At 38.5% G+C, this 8,156-nt stretch overlaps 1 pseudogene; it reads left to right on the top strand.

Annotated features, from left to right (window-relative positions):
* Positions 1–4,853: 4,853 nt before the first annotated feature.
* On the top strand, positions 4,854–6,760 carry LOC105730965 (WD repeat-containing protein 89-like; annotated as a pseudogene).
* Positions 6,761–8,156: the final 1,396 nt, after the last annotated feature.

Below are 8,156 nucleotides of genomic sequence, written 5' to 3'. Positions count from 1 at the left end.
AAGGCAATAAGAAAGGAAGAAAAGGAGAAAGGATGTACAAGACAACCAGAAAACAAGTAACAAAATGACAGTAATAAGTCCTTACCATGAATAACACTGACTATAAATGGACTCAGTCCTCTTAGCTAAAAGGGATAAAATGGCTGAATGAATAAAGAAACACGACACAAATTTATGCTGCCTACAAGAAACCACCTTCACTTATAAAGGCACACATAGATTAACAGTGAGAGGGTAGAAAAAGATATTCCACGGGACTGGAAACTAAAAAGAGCAGCTGTAGCTATATTTACGTCAGATTACAAATCAAGGACTGTAAAAAGAGACAAAGAAGGTCACTATTTAATGATAGAGTAAACTCAGCAAGAGAATATAACAATGATAAATACGTATGCACCCAATATGAGAGCACCCAAGTATATAAAGCAAACCTTAACAGATCTAAAGAAGAGATAGACTGAAATACAATAGTAGGGGACTTCAACACCCTTCTCATTAATTGACAGATCATCCAGACAGAAAAGCAAAAAAAAAAAAAGGTTGAACTACACCCAAGACTTACTAGGTTAGCTGACATTTACAGAACATTTCACCCAATTGTTGCAGAGTACACATTCTTTTCATTAGCACATGGGAACATTCTGCAAAATAAACCATATCTTAGGCCACAAAACAAGTCTAAACAAATTCAGAAATGCAGCAATCATATCAAGTATGTGTTTCTGACCATGATGGAATAACAGTAGAAATCAATAATAAGAGGAACCTCAGAAATTTCACAAGCACATGGAAATTAAACAATGTGCTCCTGAATGACAAATGGGTTAATGAATAAATTTAAAAGGAAATTCAAATATTTCTTGAAGCAAATGAAAATGGAAATGCAACATGCCAAAATCTATGGGATGAAACAGAAGCAGCACTAAGAGGGAAGTTTATCGCAATAAATGACTATGTCAAAAATATAGAAACACTTCACATAAACAACCTAAAATATACCTCAAGGAATTAGAAAAGCAAGAAAAAACCAAACCCAAAATTAGTAGAAGAAAAGAAATAATAAAGATCAGAGCAAAAATAAATCAAATTGAGACTTAAAAAATACAGAACTCAACAAAATGAAATATTGTTTTTTTCTTGAAAAGATAAAATTGACAAACCTTTTTAGCTAGACTAAGAGAAAATGAAAGAAGACCCAAACAGATAAAATTAGAAACAAAAAAGGAGGCATAAAAACTAGGCCACAGAAATACAAAGCATCATTAGAGACTATTGTGAGTAACTATATGCCAACAAATTGGAAAACATAGAAGAAATGGATAAATTCCTGGACACATTCACCCCATCAAGATTGAACCATGAAGAAATAGAAAACTTCAACAAACCAATAGTGAGTAACAAGACTGAAGCCATAATAAAAAGTTTTCTGTTGGAAGGAAGGAAGGAAGGAAGGAAGGAAGGAAGGAAGGAAGGAAGGAAGGAAGGCAGGCAGGCAGGCAGGCAGGCAGGCAGGCAGGCAGCCTGGCCAGCCCAGGACAAAATCGCTTCACTGTTGAATTCTACCAAATGTTTAACAAAAAACTAATACCAATTTTTCCCAAACCCCTCAAAAAAAATTGAAGTAGAGGAATAGTTCCAACTTGTTCTATGAAGCCAGCGTTACCCTGATACCAAAATCAGACAAGGACACAACAAAAAAGAAAATGCCAGGTCAGTATCACTGATTGAACATAGTTGCAAAAATCTTAACAAAATACTATCAAATTGAATTTAACAACACATTAAAATGATTATTCACCATGGTCAAATGGGATCTATCCCAGAGATACATAGATGGTTCAACATACGCAAATCAATGAATGTGATAGATCACATTAACAGAACCAAGAACAAAAACTATATTATCATCTCAACACATCCAGAAAAAGCATTCAATAAAACTCAGCATCCCTTTATGATAAAACCTGTCATCAAACTGAGTATAAAAGGAACATACCTCAAAATAATATAGGCTATATATAACAAATCCACAGCTCATATGGTACTGAATAGGGAAAACTTGAAGGCCCTTCCTCCAACATATGGAACAAGTCAAAAAACATCCACTTTCACCCCTTTCTTTTTTTTTCTGTACAATTTAATTATTTTTTTATTGAGATATAATTCACATACCATAAAATTCACCCTTTTAAAGTATACAATTCAGTGGTTTTCAATATATTCATAAGGCTTTATCACTAGTTAATTCTAGAACATTTTCATCATCCCAAAAAGAAACCCAAGACCATTAGTAGTCACTCACCATTCCTATCTACCCCTCTCCCCAAGAAACCACTAATCTACTTTGTATCTCTATTTATTTGCCTATTTTGGAAATTTCATATAAATAGAAACATACCCTATATGGCTTTTGTGAATTTAATTAAATCTTATCTTTTATTATCATGTGACTTTTCTTCCTTCTTTTCTTCCTAATTAAAGCATGGTCATGTACCACACGGTAGCTATAGCTAATAACAATGTATTAAATACCTAAAAATAGCTGAGAGATTTTAAGTATTCCCACCACAAATAAATAATAAGGATGTGAAGTAATGCACCCATTACCTAGTTTCACTTCACCATTCCATAATGTACACATATTTCAAAGTATCATGTTATATGCCATAAATATTTTTTTTGTGAATTGAAACAATAAATACAAAGAAGAGAAAAAAGCATGATCAGGACAATGTTATCATCTCTGCAAGGGAAATTCTTTAAAAACATGCATTGAGGTTGGGCACAACGGCTCATGACTATAATCCCAACACTTTGGGATGCTGGGGCAGGCAGATCACCTGAGGTCAGGAGTTCGAGACTAGCCTGGCCAACACAGTGAAACTCCATCTCTACTAAAAATACAAAAATTAGCCAGGTGTGGTGGCACATGCCTGTAGTCCCAGCTACTCAGGAAGGAGGATGGCTTGCGCCTGGGAGGCAGAGGCTGCAGTGAGCCAAGATCATAGAGACTCCATTTCAAAAAAAAACAGGGTGCAGTGGCTTACACCTGTAATCCCAGAACTTTGGGAGGCCAACTCGGGCAGATCACCTGAGGTCAGGAGTTTAAGACCAGCCTGGCCAACATGGTAAAACCCCATCTCTACAAAAAATGCAAAAATTAGCCAGAAATGGTGGCACGCAACTATGATCCCAGCTACTGAGGAGGCTGGGGCAAGAGAATCGCCTGTACCCAGGAGGCAGAGAATGCAGTGAGCCGAGATCATGCCACTGTACTCCAGCCTGGATAACAGAGCGAGACTCAGTCTCAAAAACAACAACAACAAAAAAAACAAAAAACCATGCATTGGTCAGGCATGGTGGCTCACATCTGTAATCCCAGTACTGTGGTAAGCCCAGGTGGGAGGATTGCTTGAGGGCAGGAGTGCAAGACCAGTCTGGGCAACGTAGTGAGACCCTGTCTCTACAAAAAAATGTTAAAACTTATCCAGGTGTGGTGGCACACAACTGTAGTCCTTACTACTCATGAAGCTGAGGCAAGAGGACTACTTTAGCACAGAAGTTCAAGCTTACAGTGAGCTATGATGTCATTACTGCACACCAGCCTATGAAACAGAGCAAGACACTGTCTCAAAAAACATGTATGACACATGAAATACACACATACATATACATACGCATACAAACACACAAAGAAAGATCAGGAAATTGTATTGTGAGGCAGATATGGAATAACAGATACAGATACAAAGATTACCACACAAATGAACATTGTAATTTTTAGAATCTTTGCTGCAAAATTCTTGAAAAATGTCTCTTGGGGTTTCTAAAAGGAATCCTGGCCAGGCCGGTGGTTCACGCCTATAATCCTAGCACTTTGGGAGGCTGAGGCGGGAGGATCACCTGAGGTCAGGAGTTCGAGACCAGTCTGGTCAACAGGGTGAAACCGCATCTCTACTAAAAATACAAAAAATAGCTGGGCTTGGTGGTGCATGCCTGTCTGTACTTGGGAGGCTGAGGTAGGAGAATTTCTTGAGCCCAGGAGGTCGAGGTTGCAGTGAGCCAAGATCGCACCATTGCACTCCAGCCTGGACAACAAGAGCGATACTCCATCTTTTCCAAAATGAACTTGTTTAAATAAGGCATGTAGCCCTGGTTGGACACTGGCCCCTCATCATCATCCCTGAAGTGTTCTTCAAGGGCAACTGGGTCATGAGGAACCTTCAGCACTGTGCACAGGTTATGGGAAAGGACCTTGAGCTGGGACTTGGAGACTTTGCTGCTGTGGTCGTGATCGAGTGCAGTGAAGGCGTGCCAGATGGCTTTGAGCAGCTCGTCTTTCAGGCTCCCCATGGTCGCTGCCCTGCTGCCCTGCCAACCCCTCCTGCCCAGCCAGCCCTTCCGCGCCTCTGACGCCCCTTAGCCTCCACCACCCCTTTCTTTTTTTGAAATGGAGTCTCACTCTGTCACCCAGGCTGGAGTGCCGTGGCACAATCTTGGCTAACTGCAACCTCCACCTCCTGGGTTCAAGTGATTCTCAAGCCTCAGCCTCCTGAGTATCTGGGATTACAGGCATGCACCACTGTGTCTGGCTAATTTTTACACTTTTAGTAAAGTTGGGGTTTCACCATGTTGCCCAGGCTGGTCTTGAACTCCTGGCTTCAAACAGTCTGCTCACCTCGGCCTCCCAGAGTTCTGGGATTACAGGCGGGACCCTCTGCACCTGGCTACTTTCACCTTTTTTATTCAACATAATACTGCAAGTCCTGGCCAGAGCAATTAGGCAAGGGAAAGAAAGAAAAGACGTCCAAATTGGAAAGAAATAAGTCAAATTAGCATTTTTCACAGATGACATGATCTTACACTTAGAAAAATCTGAAGACTCCACCAAAAAACTGTTAGAACCATTAAATGAAAATTGCCAGGAAATATTTAAAAAGAAAGAAAAAAAAAGAGAAAAGAAAACAAAGAACTGATAAACAAACTCAGTAAAGTTGCAGGATACAAAATCAACGTATGAAAATCAGTAGCAGTTACATATGCCAAGAGTGAACAATCTGAAAAAGAAATCAAGAAAGAAATCTGAGAGCCTGCATTTTCTCCAGTATTCGTTCGGGGCCAGCTGCTGAGGTATTTGGCTGTTATAAGTAAAGTTGTGATGAACACATGTAAAGGTCTTTGTATGGACATAAGTTGTTATTTCTCTTGAGTAAATATCTAAAAGTGGGATTGCTGGGATTTCTACTTTTGTATGCTACCATTGATACGGAAAAGATTGAGGAACAGTTTGCTAATCTGCACATTGTTAAACATTCCTCAGGAACCAAAGACCCACTTACCTTCTTGGTATAGACATATCAAAGACTGTGCAAGCAGGAAAAGAAAACTTGGTTACTGCTTTATATTCTAATGGATTGATCAGAATATATGATACAGAAAGGTTAAATGCACTCCAAGAATTTAATGGACATCTTGGACTTACTGGAGTCAAATTTGCAAATTCCTGTGACAGTATATATTCAGAATGTACTGATGGCACTGTTAAATGTTGGGAAGCTTGAGTAGCCAGTGAAATACTTGTCCAGCTCTTCAAGGATTATCCTTCCAATATTTTTATCAGTTTTGATATTAACTGTAATGATAATATTATTTGTGATGGTACACAAAAGTTGATGATGATGCATCATTAGTGTTTGGGGACACAAGGATAAATTATCAGAACTTTTCTATAACTAAAGACCTGCTTGGTGCATAGTCAGAGACACATAGCAATGATGTCACTCAAGTACGTTTCCATCCCAGCAATTCCAACATGGTAGTCTCAGGGTCATCCGGTGGCCTGGTAAATGTATTTGATATTAATGTTGATAATGAAGAGGAGGCCCTGGTTACAGCCTGTAACTCAATTTCGTCAGTAAAATGTATCGGTTGGTCTGGGAAAGGTTACAAACAGATTTACTGCATGACACATGATAAAAGATTTTATCGGTGGGATCTTAATCATCTGGATACTGATGAACCAATTACATGTTCAACATCCAGGATGTCAGATAAATGGTTAACATGAAAAAAGATATTTTAGACTATTTGTTGGTGGCCTATATCATGAAAAGGTGAATACATTGCTTGTTCTTGGAAGAACAATCAAAGGAAGGATTCACTTGATGAACATCAGGATTGATTCACATGACTAGCCTTCAGGGACGGTATGCCGCTACAGTTTGTTCTTTCTGTTGGAATGTGAGGGATGATTCTTTGTTGACTGGAGAAGATGTACATTTGTACTTAGGAAACCTGGAGCTATAGAGAAGATCTTTATAAAGAAAGAGAGCATGAAAATAGCATCCTCGGGCTGGGCGCGGTGGCTCTCGCCTGTAATTCCAGCACTTTGGGAGGCCGAGGCGGGTGGATCATGAGGTCAAGAGATCAAGACCATCCTGGCCAACATGGTGAAACCCCGTCTCGACTAAAAATACAAAAATTAGCTGGGTGTGGTGGCGTGCACCTGTAGTCCCAGCTACTCAGGAGACTGAGGCAGGAGAATTGCTTGAACCCGGGAGGCAAAGGTTGCAGTGAGCCGAGATTGAGTCACTGCACTCCAGCCCGGTGCCTGGTGATAGACAGACTCTGTCTCAAAAAAAAAAAAAAAAAAAAGAAAGAAAGAAAGAAAAGAAAAGAAAAGAAAAAGAAAATAGTATCCTCTGTGCAACAAGTACAAGTTCATAGTAATGAGTCTTATAAAAGAAGGAAAAAACAGTGATAATACATTGGCATTTTGTTTTGTAGGTTTTATAGTTTCAAGTAATCATTCTTATTTACCACCCATTGTAGACATGTTTAAAACTTTATGTACAAACAAGCCAGTTAGCAAACAGTCTTTGAAAAATGTTGAGAATGGTTTAATTCAGGTCTTCACATATTCTAAAAAATTTTAAAGCTGGCCAGGCATGGTGGCTTATGCCTGTAATCTCAGCACTTTGGGAGGCAGAGGCAGGCAGATATGTTCTCTACTAAAAAATACAAAAATTAGCTGGGTATGGTGGTGGGTGCCTGTAGTCCCAGCTACTCAGGAGGCTGAGGTAGGAAAATCGCTTGAACCCAGATGGCGGAGGTTGCAGTGAGCCGAAATCGTGCCACTGCACTCCAGCCTGGGCAGCAGAGTGAGACTTCATCTCAAAAAAATAATAATAATAATTTAAAGCTACTAGTTAAGTATAAAAGCAGTGAGTTGAAAGTAAATTTTATCATTAAAAAAATCCAACTGTTGAGTTACTAAATATTGGGTTTAAAGTAATAGCTCTGATAAGGACTTTTTAGAAGTAGATACGTGGTAAAATTTAATAAAACATGTGGTTGGCTGCATTTTTAAGCCCAATTTTTTACATTTTAAATTATCTTCATTGTGTATAACACCAATCAGACTATACTCTTCATTTGAGGAGCATCTATATGCTTAATACACCTAATGTATTATGTTGGAGTATTTAAATGTAAGTGTTTTAATGACTCTAAATAGAATTAAACCTTTTTAGAAACAAAATGATAGGCATCTATCTAAAATGAGAAAAATATATTTAGTAAATATTGCATCTTTCATATTGTAGTAAATAGTAAACAGATGTTTTGCTGATGAAAAGGAAGTTATCTTGCCAAACTGAGATTCAAAGTGAAATACAAAAATGAAAATATTTATAATAGGACTTGATTTGGAGAAATTCCTATTCTTCCTGTTGCCCAAACCGTGACTCTCAAGATAACCTGGACTACTCTCTTCCCTCTTCTCCTAACCAGTTGTTCACCAAGTCCTATGCCATTTCACCTCCTCACATCTGTCAGCTACCCTTTTGCTTTTACCTCACCACTACTACCTAAGAGATTTTCATTATTTCTCACCTAGATTACAGACTCTGTCTCTAATCTAGGTGTATCCTTCTTGCTACTTCTAGGCTAACCATAAAAAAACAGATCTGATGGGGGTGGGGAATTGGGGGGAAGAAACAAAACCATCCGACGATCACTCATGCGGCTCGAATTCTTCTGTACATTGATATTTTCATGGAGCACTACATAAATATCAAAAATTATGTTTTTCAGAATCTCTAAAATATAAATCAATGCTATGCAGTAAATATAAAGACTAGTTTGAAAAATTTCCC

Source organism: Aotus nancymaae, unplaced genomic scaffold (assembly GCF_030222135.1).
Source record: "Aotus nancymaae isolate 86718 unplaced genomic scaffold, 86718_ANA_hifiasm-v0.15.2.pri h1tg000020l, whole genome shotgun sequence".
Lineage (NCBI taxonomy): Eukaryota > Metazoa > Chordata > Mammalia > Primates > Aotidae > Aotus > Aotus nancymaae.
Note: the sequence above shows the minus strand (reverse complement) of the source record. Positions and strands in the feature narration are given on the sequence as shown.